This window comes from Ambystoma mexicanum, chromosome 3p (assembly GCF_040938575.1).
Source record: "Ambystoma mexicanum isolate Mex_15411 chromosome 3p, UKY_AmexF1_1, whole genome shotgun sequence".
Lineage (NCBI taxonomy): Eukaryota > Metazoa > Chordata > Amphibia > Caudata > Ambystomatidae > Ambystoma > Ambystoma mexicanum.
Window position 1 is genome coordinate 12,021,523 of NC_090925.1, and position 15,975 is coordinate 12,037,497.

Below are 15,975 nucleotides of genomic sequence, written 5' to 3' on the forward strand. Positions count from 1 at the left end.
TGATACTTGGCACTGTGCTGTGGTGGTGGCACCTCTTGATACCCAGGACTGAGCTGGAGTGGCAGCACCTCTTGATACTTGGCACTGAGCTAGAGCGGCAGCACCTCTTGTTACCCAGGATGACTGAGCTAGAGCAGCAGCACCTCTTGATACCCAGGAGGACTGAGCTAGAGTGGCAGCACCTCTTGATACTTGGCACTGAGCTAGAATGGCAGCACCTCTTGATACCCAGGACTGAGCTAGAGTGGCAGCACCTCTTGATACCCAGGAGGACTGAGCTAGAATGGCAGTGCCTCTTGATCCCCAGGACTGAGCTAGAGTGGCAGCACCTCTTGATTCTCAGGACTATGCTAGAGCGGCAGCACCTCTTGAGACCCACCACGGAAGTAGAGCGGCAGCACCTCTTGATACTTGGCACTGTGTTGTGGTGGTGGCAGAGTGGCAGCACCTCTTGAGACCCACCACTGAGCTAGAGTGGCAGCACCTCTTGATACCCAGGAGGACTGAGTTGGAGTGGCAGCACCTCTTGATACCCAGGACTGAGCTAGAGTGGCAGCGCCTCTTGATTCCCAGGACTGAGCTAGAGTGGCAGCACCTCTTGATTCCCAGGACTGAGCTAGAGTAGCAGCACCTCTTGATACCCAGGACTGAGCTAGAGTGGTAGCACCTCTTGATACCCAGGACTGAGCTAGAGTGGCAGCACCTCTTGATACCAAGGACTGAGCTAGAGTAGCAGCACCTCTTGATTCCCCGAACTGAGCTAGAGTGGCAGCACCTCTTGATTCCCAGAACTGAGCTAGAGTGGCAGCACCTCTTGATACCCAGGACTGAGCTAGAGTGGTAGCACCTCTTGATACCCAGGACTGAGCTAGAGTGGCAGCACCTCTTGATACCAAGGACTGAGCTAGAGTAGCAGCACCTCTTGATTCCCCGAACTGAGCTAGAGTGGCAGCACCTCTTGATACCCAGGACTGAGCTAGAGTGGTAGCAACTCTTGATACCCAGGACTGAGCTAGAGTGGCAGCACCTCTTGATACCAAGGACTGAGCTAGAGTAGCAGCACCTCTTGATTCCCAGTACTGAGCTAGAGTGGCAGCACCTCTTGATACCCAAGACTGAGCTAGAGTGGCAGTGGCAGCACCTCTTGATTCCCAGGACTGAGCTAGAGTGGTAGCGCCTCTTGACCCCCAGGACTGAGCTAGAGTGGCAGTGGCAGCACCTCTTGATTCCCAGGACTGAGCTAGAGTGGTAGCGCCTCTTGATACCCAAGACTGAGCTAGAGTGGCAGTGGTAGCACCTCTTGATACCCAGGACTGAGCTAGAGTGGCAGCACCTCTTGATACCAAGGACTGAGCTAGAGTAGCAGCACCTCTTGATTCCCCGAACTGAGCTAGAGTGGCAGCACCTCTTGATACCCAGGACTGAGCTAGAGTGGTAGCACCTCTTGATACCCAGGACTGAGCTAGAGTGGCAGCACCTCTTGATACCAAGGACTGAGCTAGAGTAGCAGCACCTCTTGATTCCCAGTACTGAGCTAGAGTGGCAGCACCTCTTGATACCCAAGACTGAGCTAGAGTGGCAGTGGCAGCACCTCTTGATTCCCAGGACTGAGCTAGAGTGGTAGCGCCTCTTGACCCCCAAGACTGAGCTAGAGTGGCAGTGGCAGCACCTCTTGATTCCCAGGACTGAGCTAGAGTGGTAGCACCTCTTGATACCCAAGACTGAGCTAGAGTGGCAGTGGCAGCACCTCTTGATACCAAGGACTGAGCTAGAGTAGCAGCACCTCTTGATTCCCCGAACTGAGCTAGAGTGGCAGCACCTCTTGATACCCAGGACTGAGCTAGAGTGGTAGCACCTCTTGATACCCAGGACTGAGCTAGAGTGGCAGCACCTCTTGATACCAAGGACTGAGCTAGAGTAGCAGCACCTCTTGATTCCCAGTACTGAGCTAGAGTGGCAGCACCTCTTGATACCCAAGACTGAGCTAGAGTGGCAGTGGCAGCACCTCTTGATTCCCAGGACTGAGCTAGAGTGGTAGCGCCTCTTGACCCCCAAGACTGAGCTAGAGTGGCAGTGGCAGCACCTCTTGATTCCCAGGACTGAGCTAGAGTGGTAGCACCTCTTGATACCCAAGACTGAGCTAGAGTGGCAGTGGCAGCACCTCTTGATTCCCAGGACTGAGCTAGAGTGGTAGCGCCTCTTGACCCCCAGGACTGAGCTAGAGTGGCAGCACCTCTTGATCATCAGGACTGAGAAAGAGCGGCAGCACCTTTTGATTGCCAGGGCTGAGCTAGAGTGGCAGCGCCTCTTGAGATGCACCACTGAGCTAGAGTGGTATACTTGCCACTGTGTTGGGGTGGTGGCACCTCTTGCTACTTGGCACTGTGCTGGGGTGGTGGCACCTCTTGCTACTTGGCACTGTGCTGGTGGCACCTTGGCACTGTGCTGGGGTGGTGGCACCTCTTGGCACTTGGCACTGTGGTGGTGGCACCTCTTGCTACTTGGCACTGTGCTGGGGTGGTGGCACCTCTTGCTACTTGGCACTGTGTTGGGGTGGTGGCACCTCTTGCTACTTGGCACTGTGTTGGGGTGGTGGCACCTCTTGCTACTTGGCACTGTGCTGTGGTGGCGGCACAGAGCGGCAGCACCTCTGAGACATTGGAAAGCCCGTGCCTCCTTACCTGGTCTGGGCGGCGGTGCTCTGGGCTGCCTGTGGCGGTGCGCGCGGGAAGCGGCGCCCCCTGTAATGCGCGCATCTCCCCTCCCCTCCCCCTGCAGGAGCAGGCAGAAGCAGCCGATGGCCGAGCCCACCCTTCCGCCCCAGTGTTTACATTCCTGCACGTGGAGCACCGGATCTGACGTCAGGCCGCGCCCCGCCCCGCCCCCAGGCGCGGGATTCGACGTCTGTCCCTTCTCCGCCTCCGAGGCACCGGATCTGACGTCAGTCGCCCGCCCCCTTCCCCGTCCCCAGGAAGCGGTTCACTGGCCGCCCTCGGGGGGGACGGGGCGGGAACCAAGCTGCCCAGGCTTAGGGTGACCAGACGTCCCCTCTGGCCCTGTTTTTAGGGGACAGTGACAGTCCCGTTTTTTTTTTATCACTAGCAATTACCAACTATATAAAACAGTATTAGATTTTAGGCATGTTGCCATCTTAGGGCAGGTTCGAACCCCCAACGTCCCAGTTGCAAGCCTCAAACATTAACTGCTTGCACCACAGAGACAGGTGGAGAAAGAAGGTGCATCGCAAGATATGTAACATCAAACGCAGCAAACGCACCTTTTTTATTGATATTTGCATTTTTTTAACTGTCAAGTTCACTGTACTGATATAACATTAAAATACGTGATTCAATCAGTATCATGCTTGGTATTAACGTGCTTTTATCAACACTCAAAGCTGCGCAATGTGTATACATATACTGTGGGAATGAGGGCAGGGCGGAGGGAGGTACAGTTAGGGGAGTGGGGGAGTGCTTCTTTTATGCTGTTGGCTGTCCCGTTTCTTTTTGTCTTGAACATCTGGCTACCTTATGCCAAGCTTGGACTACAACACTACAAGTCTCAGCCTGCAATGGGGACCAATGCTAGACTTTCATGCAGAGATTACTGACTTCTCCGTTCAGTGTAGCGTGACCAGATTTTAAAAGTAAAAAACCTGGGCAGGGCACCTACCATACAAGTAGGACTAACTCTTGAAAGTGGCTGTAAAGGCACTACACTTCAGTAGCGTTGGAGGAGAAGGAGGTTTAGGTTTTACTGTTCAAATAAACACATATTATAATAAATGTTACACAAACTAACACTACCTTAAGTTGCAAAATGCAGAATTTCTTCTGTGCAAGATTGTGCGTTCCTGCCTGCCAGCTATGAAGACCTACTACCAAAAACTGAGATCACTGTACTTTCCAATGGAAACAAACATATGGGCCTCATTACGAGTTTGGAGGTAGCCATGGTACTATTAGCGCCATGGGTGCCTCCAAAATCGTGTCCAGGTCCGGGTTCTGTGAATGAGAAATTACCAGGTCACTCCAACCTTGGAGGACCCGGTAATTCCTCATTCACAAAACCAATCCCCATTCCCATTTGAACCCCCAGAGGGCTCAATGGGAATGGGGATGGAGCTAATAACGAGCCTGTTAATAACGGGCCCATTATTACCTCCTTGGCCCTCTTGCGGGATCCACTAAGGACATCTGGTCTGACCAGACGTTCTGTGCGGGTCCCACAAGGGAACCTCGTAATAGGGATGAATGGGCTTACCGGCACCGGTGCCGATAAACCCATTCCTCCAACCTCATAATGAGGCCCATAATCTTGAGAAAGGGGGACAGAGCACCAAATTCCGGGACAGTCACATCAAAACCAGGATGTCTGATCACACTAGTTTAGTGGAACGGTGCAAACAACTAAACATTAGGCAGAACTGTTTGCAGCTGTGGGGCGGGATCCCTTAGGGGGGCAAAGAATGTCCGAGGTGAGAGGGGGGTGCGAGGCTCTTTAAAAAGGAATCACAGTAACTACTTTTAAAACAAAACAAAATATAGCAGTGTAGGGGGACCAATATTTGTACACAAGGGAATCTTAGTATAAAAAATTAGAATTTTTAGAAATGCTAATTGTTCGAATAGATTTCTAAACTCTGGTCTGGTAGGCAAAAGTTTACGAGCCCACACTTATTTAATGAAACAAAACCTTCTGGACAAGCCACACCAATCATGGTAGCTTAGCAGACTGTCAAGACTAAGGGGGTCATTACAAGGTTGGCGGTAAGGGGTTAACAGCGCCGGTAAAGGACCAGCATACTAACAACAGGCCCGTTATTAACGGGCCCGTTGTTAGCATTGTCCCCATTCCCATTGAGCCCTATGGGGGCACGAATGGGAATGAGTATGGCTTTCTTGAATGGGGAAATACTGGGTCCTCCAAGGTTGGAATGGGCCGGTAATTCCCCATTCAGGGAACCCGGACCCGGTATGCGGTAAGGGGGTAATAGCACCATGGCTACCTCCAACCTCGTAATGACCCCCGGGTTTGGAGGTAGCCATGGCGCTATTAGTGCCATGGCTGCCTCCAAACCCGGGTCCGGTCTCACCGAATGGGGATTTACCAGGTCATTCCAACCTTAGAGGACCCGATAAGTCCCCATTCAGTAAACCATTCCCCATTCCCATTTGAGCCCCCGTAGGGCTCAATGGGGAAGGAGCAAATAACGGGCACGCTAATAGCGGGCCCGTTATTTGCTCCAAGGTCCCTCAACGGGATCCGCTAAGAATGGCAGGTCAGATCAGCCGTTCCTGCTGGGACCCGCTAAGGGACCTCGGAATATGGCAGTAGGGGCTTAATGGGACTGTCATCCTTAATGGTGCCGTTAAGCCCCTACCGCCATACTCGTAATGACCCCCAGTACCTTTTCAAGATGCTAGGACAGTTAGTTAAGGGTCCGGAAGGGGTAGAAGAAGTTCCAATCACCAGGGAAGAGTCTGCCCTCGCAGACAGAGCAGGTTCCGACTTTCGGAACAGGCCAGGGAACCCTTGTGCGTAAAAACAAATGGATGAGCCAGGGGCCACCGGTAAATTATGCAAGTACTCACCGCCCCTGGCCACCAATCCAGACCAAACTATGCCAGTTTAGTCAGGGTCGTCTAAGGTTGTAAATTTCACCTTTACTTCTCGGATCCGGCTCTAAGGTGCTGCGGGACGGGACAGTTGTCCGTGACGGGACAGTAGTCACAACTCTGCCCACGTGTACTAGCAGGCACATATGCACAAAGCCTGGGGTTTCCAAGGCACCACTGGGGTTCTTGGACTAGGTTGAGAAAGAACAAAAAGAGTTGGGCCCAAGCTTGGCGTGCCTGGCGCCATGTTTCTTATTCATGAGGTGAGTATGCCCTGCCACTTCTTATTCCTCCAACATGGAGGCAGAATAAACCAAGCAGCACTTAAAATGCTGCAGCACTGCCTTTGGATGTGGCTGGCTCTGCCTTTTGGGTGGGGCTGGGCATGTTTAGTAATTGGGTGGGGCTGGGTATGCTTAGTCATTGGGTGTGGCTGGGTGTGGTTGGCTATTTAAGCCACACCCAGGCAAGGGTTCCCTGCTTCACGTCATTCTGCCACTGCAGCGTGGCGCTTAGCGGCCTTGCTCCTGCTATCCGGACCTGAAAGAAGAAAGAAACAGCTGTTAGACAGAGCTCCGCTCTACGGACCCGATCCCTGATCCTCGGCAGCACTCACCTAATCCTTGTGTGAATTCTTGGCAGCAATGCTTCTTGGCATCCCGGCTTTTCGACTCCTCCGTCGCCGCTCCTGCTGGAAAGAGAAAAGAAACAAGACAACAGTTAGTAAGTGGAATTACTGAGCAAGGTAGCAGCGTTATGAACAGTATTAACATTGCGCATACCATTAAGGCAGCAATTGAAGAAGGTGAAAGCAGCGTTGTGCTTGGGGAAAAGCGGCGCTTCAGAAAGCACCAGCATAGTGCCTTCAACAACCAGCTGCTAGACGATCCACAAGAGAGCACCACGCACCAAAGGGGAGCGCTCTGCATCAAGACACTCTACAGAGCGCCGAGCATAGAAGGAACAGGGCACAGCCAGGACGCTGTGTGCCCCAAAGCAAAACTGCTCAGAATTCTTACACAGCAAAAGGACACAAGTGCATACAGCACAGTGCGCACAGCCAAACTGAACTTTAAAACCACCCTTTACAGACAATTATCTACGCCGCAAGGACAAAGGACACTGATCCACGGCGCTGCAGGCCTGGGTTGGATATAGACCACCACAGTCAGTGACGTAACTGACTCTACACCTATTGTGCCCCTGCTCAAGAAATAGCAGGATGGAGAGCTTCTCTTCGCAATAAATCAGGTGAGCGGCGACCACAAAAGTTGGGGGGTACAGGGTGGAGGAAGGAGCCCTATCCACCACTCTCCTTAATGCAGTATTGTGTATCCCTTTTAGGATCACGCCCAGGGGTTCAGTTCCACCGGAGGGTCCTGACACAGACACAACACAGAAGAGGTTTCCTGGTGCCGCCGAAGAGCTAAGGTGAGCGTTACAGGACGTGAAGCCATTTCTGAACCTCCGCCCGGGCATCATGGAAACTTCAGACACAGATCAGTTAGCCCAGTTGTTGGGGGAACTCCGAGCTGAGGTCGGTTGAAAAAGAACAAAAAGAGTTGGGCCCAAGCTTGGCGTGCCTGGCGCCACATTTCTTATTCATGAGGTGACTCTTCCTTGCCACTTCTTATTCCTCCAACATGGAGGCAGAAAAAAACCAAGCAGCACTTAAAATGCTGCAGGACTGCCTTTGGATGTGTCTGGCTTTGCCTTTTGGGTGGGCCTGGTCATGTTTAGTCATTGGGTGGGGCTGGGCATGCTTAGTCATTGGGTGTGGCTGGGTGTGGTTGGCTATTTAAGCCACACCAAGGCAAGGGTTCCCCGCTTCACGTCATTCTCCCACTGCAGCGTGACGCTTACCGGCCTTGCTCCTGCTCTCCGGATCTGAAAGAAGAAAGAAACAGCTGTTAGACAGAGCTCCGCTCTATGGACCCAATCTCTGATCCTCGGCAGCACTCACCGGGTCATCCTTGTGTGAATTCTTGGCAGCAACGCTTCTTGGCATCCCAGCTTTTCGACTCCTCCTTCGCCGCTCCTGCTGGAAAGAGAAAAGAAACAAGACAACAATTAGTAAGTGGAATTACCGAGCAAGTTAGAAGCGTTATGAGCAGTATTAACATCGCGCATACCATTAAGGCAGCTTTTGAAGAAGGTGAATGCAGCATTGTACTTGGGCAAAAGCAGCGCTTCAGAAAGCACCAGCATAGCGCCTTCAATGCCGGCAGCTGCTAGACGATCCACAACAGAGCACCACGCATCAAAGGGGCAGCGCTCTGCATCAAGACACTCTACAGAGTGCCGAGCATAGAAGGAACAGGACACAGCCAGAACTCTGTGTGCCCCAAAGCAAAACTGCTCAGAACTCTTACACGGCAAAAAGACACAAGTGCATACAGCATACAGCACAGTGCGCACAGCCAAACTGAACTTTAAAACCACCCTTTACAGACAATTATCTACACCGCAAGGAGAAAGGACACTGATCCATGCCATAGCAGGCCTGGGCTGGATATAGACCACCACAGTCAGTGACGTAACTGACTCTACACCTATTGCGCCACTGCTCAAGAAATAGCGTGAGCGTTACAGGACGTGAAGCCATTTCTGAACCTCCGCCCGGGCATCATGGAAACTTCAGACACAGATCAGTTAGCCCAGTTGTTGGGGGAACTCCGAGCTGAGGTCCACGGTGCCCGACAGGAAACAAATGCCCTACGAAGGGAATTAGTTGTCAACAGGGATCGAACTGATGAGTTGGCTCAACAGATCCTTCAGAGTCAGACTAGTCAAGCCCCATTACCGGGGAGTCACCCTCAGGCCCTGTCATCAAGTACAACGCCCCCCATACAGGTGGTACTGCCTGGTGCCATCCTTTTGGCCCCGCCTGAAAAAATTTTTTAGGTGACCCCCAAGAAATGTGCTATCTTTATGAATCAGTGCCGTTTACACTTCTTGTGTAGGCCCGGGATGTTCCCCAACGACCAGTCCAAAGTTGCCTTTGTGCTATCATACCTGGGGGGTAGTGCCGCTGATTGGTCCATTCCCCTAGTAAATCGGGACAATCCCTTGTTGCGGGACCTTGGAGGGTTTCAGAGAGAACTGGAAAAGTTATTCGCCCGCCATACCAGAGGACAGGCCTTGGACAATGAACTATTGTCACCCCGACAGGGCAGTCAGGACCTGCTAACTTACATAGCAACCTTCAACCGACTTGTCGCCAAGACCAACTGGCCTGAGGAAAAAAGAACAACCCCATTCCATAGGGGTCTGCGGAGTGAATTAAAAGATGTACTAGCCCAAGTCGTGAACCCACCTGGCGGCTGTGCCGAGTTTACCAATCTTACAGTACAACTAGATCATAGACTCCAGGATAGAAGAACTGATCGGGCACGGGCAGAAAGAAAGTCAGTGTATATACGTCTTAGGGAGAGTCAACCCCAGCAATCTGAAAATCAACCAGAACCTATCCAGATCAGGGGGGGTTCGAAGCCCGCTTACCAAAGCCGAAAGGGAAAAAATAAGACAGCAGCAGCTGTGCTTATATTGTGGTAAGTCAGGGCATTTCCTGCGTGAGTGTCCCCTAAAACCCCCTCAGAAAACCTTGGGTGCCCTGGAAAGGGAGAACCCTGACCTCGACCCGGAAAACTCCAGCACCCGGCAAACATAGGGGTCCGTTTGTCGGGCGATGAGAAGGAACCACAGACCTCACACTTCGCCATGCCAGTGATTCTGATATGCCATCAACAGTCATCTAAGATGCACACATTGGAAGCATATATAGACAGCGGGGCGGTTAGGAAACTACATTGATCAGAATCTGGCAGTCCGGATTCTTCTTCCCACATGTCCGAAGGCTTCAACGGAGAACGTTACAATAGTTGATCGTACCCAACTGTCCTCTGGACATGTAACCCACAATACTGACATCGTAACCCTCCCCTGCCAGAACAGCCATAAGGAAAACATTACCTTCGACTTGATAAGCGCTGACAGTTTCAGCTAATCCTGGGGATCCTTTGGTATGAGGCCCACAACCCGCACATTGATTGGCGTGCTAGAGTGCTGACCTTCTCCAGGGAGTGCACCCATTCCTGTCATGCAACTGAATCGCAGCCTTCGGTGGAACACGTCTGAGCTGTCGACAACAGAAAAGGACCACTGCTGGGTCTGATGGGTGTGCTACCCCCCGTTTACCTTGACTTCCAGGACGTCTTTCAAAAAGAAAAAGCAGAAACACTGCCTCCGCATCGGGCGTATGACTGCCAAATCAATCTCGTCCCGGGTGCCCAAGTCCCTTGCAGTCGCATCTACGCCTTAACGGAACAGGAAAACTGCCATTTGAAGACCTACCTAGACCAGTATCTGGCGAACAGCTTTATCCGGCCATCCAAGTCTCGAGCGCCCTCACCCCTCTTCTTCGTACCAAAGAAGGAGGGGGACTTCAGGGCCTGTATCGACTATCGATCACTGAACCAGATAATGGTGAAAAACAGATACCCGTTGCTGCTCATTCTGGAACTCCTAGACCAAGTGAAAGACGCACAGATCTACACCAAACTGGACCTCAGGGGGGCCTATCATCTGGTTCGACTAAAACAAGGGGACAAATGGAAGACAGCATTTAGGACAAAGTATGGCCTCTACAAATACCAGGTGATGCCCTTTGGGCTTTGTAATGTCCAAGCTGCATTTCAAAGTTTCATGAACTATGTATTACGAGACCTGTTGGACATCTGTGTTATAGTATACATCGATGATATCCTGGTATATTCCACCATGGAGCAAGAACATATGAAGCATGTAAGGGCTGTTCTAGAGAGGCTACGAAATCATTGTCTGTATGCAAAGCTAGAAATGTGCACCTTTTTTACGTTACCAAAGTTGAGTTTTTGGGATTTATCCTTACCCCTCATGGCATCCGGAGCGACAATCGCAAGGTTGACGCGATTCTCAACTGGCCCTCACCCACATCGGTCAAGGGATTACAAAGCTTCCTACGCTTTGCAAATTTTTACTGCTGTTTTATCCCTGTTTTTTATCAAATAGTGCATCCAGTCACAACTTTACTGCAGAAAAATCAACACTTCGTCTGGTGCACAGAAGCCGAGACGCCCTTTCAAGAACTGAAACATCTGTTTACCTCGGCCCCAATATTACTACACCCAAAGCCTGATCTCCCATAAGTGGTTGAGACAGATGCCTCCAATATCGCCATGGGAGCAGTCCTTTCACAGAAAAACCATGAAACCGGCCGCTTGCATCCAGTGGCGTTCTGGTAAAAAGAACTCACTCCTGCAGAAAGGAACTATGCCATCACAGACAAAGAACTTCTTGCAATCAAGGCAGCGTTCAAAGAATGGAGGCATTACCTCCTAGGGGCCAGACACACGGTCACAGTTATTACCGATCATCGTAACTTGTAATATCTGAGGTCTGCCAAGGCACAAACATCCCACCAGCTGAGATGGGCTCTGTTTTTCGCAGAGTACGACTACATTATCACCTATCGCCCAGGAACGCGCAACAGCAAAGCAGACGCCCTATCTCTTCTAGGGGAAGGGGAAGATGCGTACACAGTCCCAGAACCAATCACCATCATATCTGAAAACAAACTCCTGGGCGTTACAACAATATCCCCTTTGGATGAACTAAAGGCCGATGTACGGCGGCAGATGATTATAGAAGACCTACATGCTTGGAACTCCAAAAGTACGAAACACACACTCAAGGATGGATTACCATTCTACATGGGTCGCCTCTATCTTCCGACTGCAGCGCAACAAAAACAGATCATCGGCAATTACCATGACACGTTGTTGGAAGGACACCCTGGATTGACAAAGACAATGGCCAGGATCAAGCGCGGCTAATGGTGACCAACCTGGCGAAAAGAGATCGTCCAATATGTATTAGCATGTGGGATTTGCACACAGAACAAGGCTGACAAACAGAAACCCGCAGGACTCCTGCATCCATTAGCAATTCCTCCTAGTGGATGCATTCTCCAAAATGGCTCACTTCATACCCCTGAGAGAACTACCCACCACATCCACCTTGGCGAAAGTATTCTTAGAGCAAATTGTCCGGCTACATGGTTTCCCATCGGTCCTGGTGTCGGATCGCAACAGCCAGTTTGTTTCCAAGTTTTGGAAAAGAAGTTGGGAGTTAGCACAAGTCGACTTAACGTCTATCCACCAGCCATCATCCTCAAACAGATGGCCAGACTGAGCAAACCAACCAGAGACTTGAACAATACTTAAGATGTTTGCTCCACCCATCAGAAGGTACATGGAAAGATATTTTATGGGTTGCGGAATACGCTTATAACAACTCACATCATGCCACCATCGGCAAACCCCGTTTAACACCTTGTATGGCTGACAACCGCGGACTTCCGTTTTTGACTTGCCAGAAGAATTGGAGATGCCTGCTGTAAGAACTTTACACACCAAAATCACCCAAAGTCTCAAGGAAGCCACTGAACAATTGACACAGACCAAGGAAAGGCATAAAAGATTCGCAGATCTACATCGGAAAGAGGCCCCCGCTTATAAAATTGGTGACGCAATATGGTTAGCTTCTGAAAATGTGCCCACTAAAGGTCCCATGGCCTTCCGCCCCAGGTACGTAGGCCCATAGACCATCGAAGCAATAATTAACCCAGTCTCTATGAAGTTATCCTTGCCTTCTAACATGCGTATCCACCCGGTGTTCCACATATTCCTCTTAAAACCTGTCAAACCAAATACCCGAGTGAAGGCACCCCCGGTTCCTGTAATCATAAATGACGAACCTGAATACGAAGTTAAAGAGGTACTACATTCATAAGTAACAAGGTCCAAGCTGTATTACCTCATCGAGTGAAAGGGCTATGGGCCACAAGACAGGTCCTGGGAACCCAGTGAGCATGTGCATGCCCTTTGGCTAATTAAAAGATTCCATCGCGAGCACCCGAGTAAACACGGGCCCGGAGTGCCGGGAACTACCTTGAGAGGGGCCTTGAGAGGGGCATTAGGGGGTAGTGCTCTCATGATCAATGGCCCTACCAATAATGCCCTTGCCCCTTGCACCTACCCTAGTGTAGTAGCAGGCACATATGCACACAGCACAGGGTTTCCAAGGCACCACTGGGGTTCTTGGACCAGGTTGAAAAAGAACAAAAAGAGTTGGGCCCAAGCTTGGCGTGCCTGGCGCCACATTTCTTATTCATGAGGTGACTCTTCCTTGCCACTTCTTATTCCTCCAACATGGAGGCAGAACAAAACCAAGCAGCACTTAAAATGCTGCAGGACTGCCTTTGGATGTGTCTGGCTTTGCCTTTTGGGTGGGCCTGGTCATGTTTAGTCATTGGGTGGGGCTGGGCATGCTTAGTCATTGGGTGTGGCTGGGTGTGGTTGGCTATTTAAGCCACACCAAGGCAAGGGTTCCCCGCTTCACGTCATTCTCCCACTGCAGCGTGACGCTTACCGGCCTTGCTCCTGCTCTCCGGATCTGAAAGAAGAAAGAAACAGCTGTTAGACAGAGCTCCGCTCTATGGACCCAATCTCTGATCCTCGGCAGCACTCACCGGGTCATCCTTGTGTGAATTCTTGGCAGCAACGCTTCTTGGCATCCCAGCTTTTCGACTCCTCCTTCGCCGCTCCTGCTGGAAAGAGAAAAGAAACAAGACAACAATTAGTAAGTGGAATTACCGAGCAAGTTAGAAGCGTTATGAGCAGTATTAACATCGCGCATACCATTAAGGCAGCTTTTGAAGAAGGTGAATGCAGCATTGTACTTGGGCAAAAGCAGCGCTTCAGAAAGCACCAGCATAGCGCCTTCAATGCCGGCAGCTGCTAGACGATCCACAACAGAGCACCACGCATCAAAGGGGCAGCGCTCTGCATCAAGACACTCTACAGAGTGCCGAGCATAGAAGGAACAGGACACAGCCAGAACTCTGTGTGCCCCAAAGCAAAACTGCTCAGAACTCTTACACGGCAAAAAGACACAAGTGCATACAGCATACAGCACAGTGCGCACAGCCAAACTGAACTTTAAAACCACCCTTTACAGACAATTATCTACACCGCAAGGAGAAAGGACACTGATCCATGCCATAGCAGGCCTGGGCTGGATATAGACCACCACAGTCAGTGACGTAACTGACTCTACACCTATTGCGCCACTGCTCAAGAAATAGCAGGATGGAGAGCCTCTCTTCCAATAAATCAGGTGAGTGGCAACCACGAAAGCTGTGAACCCAGGGGATCTGGGGGAGGGTACAGGGTGGAGGGAGGAGCCCTATCCACCACTCTCATTAACACAGAATTGTGTATCCCTTTTAGTATCACGGCCAGGGGTTCAGTTCCAACGGAGGGTCCTGACACAGACACCACACGGAAGAGTTTTCCTGGTGCCTCCGCAGAGCTAAGGTGAGTGTTACACACACGTGACATGCAAGAGCCCGTGAAAGATGCTGTTTCTGCAGGATGCTGCATACCCAAATATGGAAGGTCTGCTCATTCTTGTGTTCCACCTTGCTCAGAGTGTATCTTTGGTTTCTGCCTTATATTTGTGTGAGGGGAGCTAATCGGTATCAGGTGTATGCACTTAGGATTAAGTGCCTGACCCGATTAGCGGGACATGGTCAGTACGATGTGAGCAAGTCAGTGTTGTTATTCTCAGTCATCCTCTTCCTCTGCCCAGTGTTTGTGTAAAAAGTGGAGGGGGAGTTGGGATCTCGAAGCATCCTAAAACATAGGATGGGTTTGGTAAACAAAAAAGGGAGAATACCGTGTCTCGCCCTCAACTATGTCACCCCCACTCCCTGAAGGCCCCTCACCCAGGTGATCCTCCCGCACTGGGTGTTAGGCAGAATTGCATGCAGTACCCTCTGGGACCACCACATACAATTAGGACTACAGGTGGAAGCAAAAACCAATCTTTGCTATAAGTCTGTACTACACAGTTTTGTGGTAGCGAGCTGAGCAGCCAGGCTTATCTCAAGAGGGAATGTGAGCAGTAAACGAGATTACACAGAGGTCTTACATTCACAGTGGTTCAAGTAGACACTTAGACTCAATGTTTCTTGGTAAAACACTTATTAATTTATTACACAATCATTTAGAAAACATTCACTAGAAGGCGGCAACTTAATATTATACACAAATGCACTTCAATAGCAAACCAATAAGTTTCTGAACAAATTAGGCTCCCCTGAAATAGGAGCAAAATGGAATTTCAGTTACTTTCAATGGGAACAAAAAGGCACAAGTTAGCAGAATAGATCACAAATACTTTCTTAGGCAGTGCAAATAGTTATAGTTCACTAGAGGACTCGATTCAGTTCAATAGGCATAGGCCAAAGTCAATAGACTAGTGTGTTGGATAGGAAAGAGCAGTTCATGAAGTAAACGGTAAAGTCTTTGCCAAAATTCGCAAAAGTAGTTTGTACGAAAATTAATCATATGTTGGGTCACAAGCTGATTAGGCTTGTAAGTTGGGAAAGTACCACAAACTTTCACCGCCAGAGAAGCGTTCTCTCAATCGGGTTGGCACAGTACCTTAGTATGAAGCAAAAGATGCAGCTAAAGACGATGGTTCCTGGCAGTTCCTGCAGATCTCACTGTTCCTGAGCCTCAGTCGTGGGGACAAGAGGGAGGACGTCGGGGGATTCCTGCACTGCACGGGATCCTCGGAAAACGCTTACAAAATGGAGTCACTTCAGGTTCTGGATCTAAAGATGATGGCCGTGCCCTAGCCACCTCAGAGTGAGATCCCCACGGACTAGCGGTTGAGACACCCTCTGGTTTCTCACAACTCTCAGTTAAGGAGTTACAATGATTTTGGGGTTTTATGTATTCCCAATTATTCAGATATACTAGTTCCCCTTACCAACTTGTTGAAAAAAGGGACCCCATATCTGTGACCGTGGACACGGAAACAGCATTTCAGCTCTCAAAAAGGAAATTTACGATAGCCCCAGTTCTGAGACTATCCAACCCTGACCTTCCTTATGTTGTAGAAACAGATGCATCCAACATCAGCCTTGGGGGGCATCCTGACACAAGTAGATCCAGATACCAAAAAACCTCACCCACTATCCTATCACTCCCGTACCATCTCACCTGCAGAGAAGAAATACAGCATCTTCTAGAAATAATTACTGGCTATCAAAGAAGCCTTCCTTAATTGGAGACTTTTACTGGAAGGTGCTCGTCACAGCATCACGGTCTTCACTGATCATACAAATTTAGGATTTGTAAAGATGGCCAGGTCAATGAATCAGCGTCAGATTCGCTGGATAATTTCTTTTGCCAGGTTCGACTTTATTGTTACATTCAAACCTGGTTATTTGAATACTAAAGCCGAT

At 50.2% G+C, this 15,975-nt stretch overlaps 1 protein-coding gene across 3 annotated transcripts in view; it reads right to left on the reverse strand.

The window, feature by feature from the left end:
* The window catches only part of LOC138580071 (zinc finger protein 501-like), a 119,893-nt gene extending 117,039 nt beyond the window's left edge, over window positions 1-2,854 (reverse strand). For all 3 annotated transcript variants that reach the window (XR_011304168.1, XM_069650323.1, XM_069650322.1), the window contains exon 1: window positions 2,682-2,854. The gene's annotated coding sequence lies outside the window, so the exon portion shown is untranslated. The remainder of the gene's footprint in view (window positions 1-2,681) is intronic.
* Between the last annotated feature and the right edge of the window lie 13,121 nt (window positions 2,855-15,975).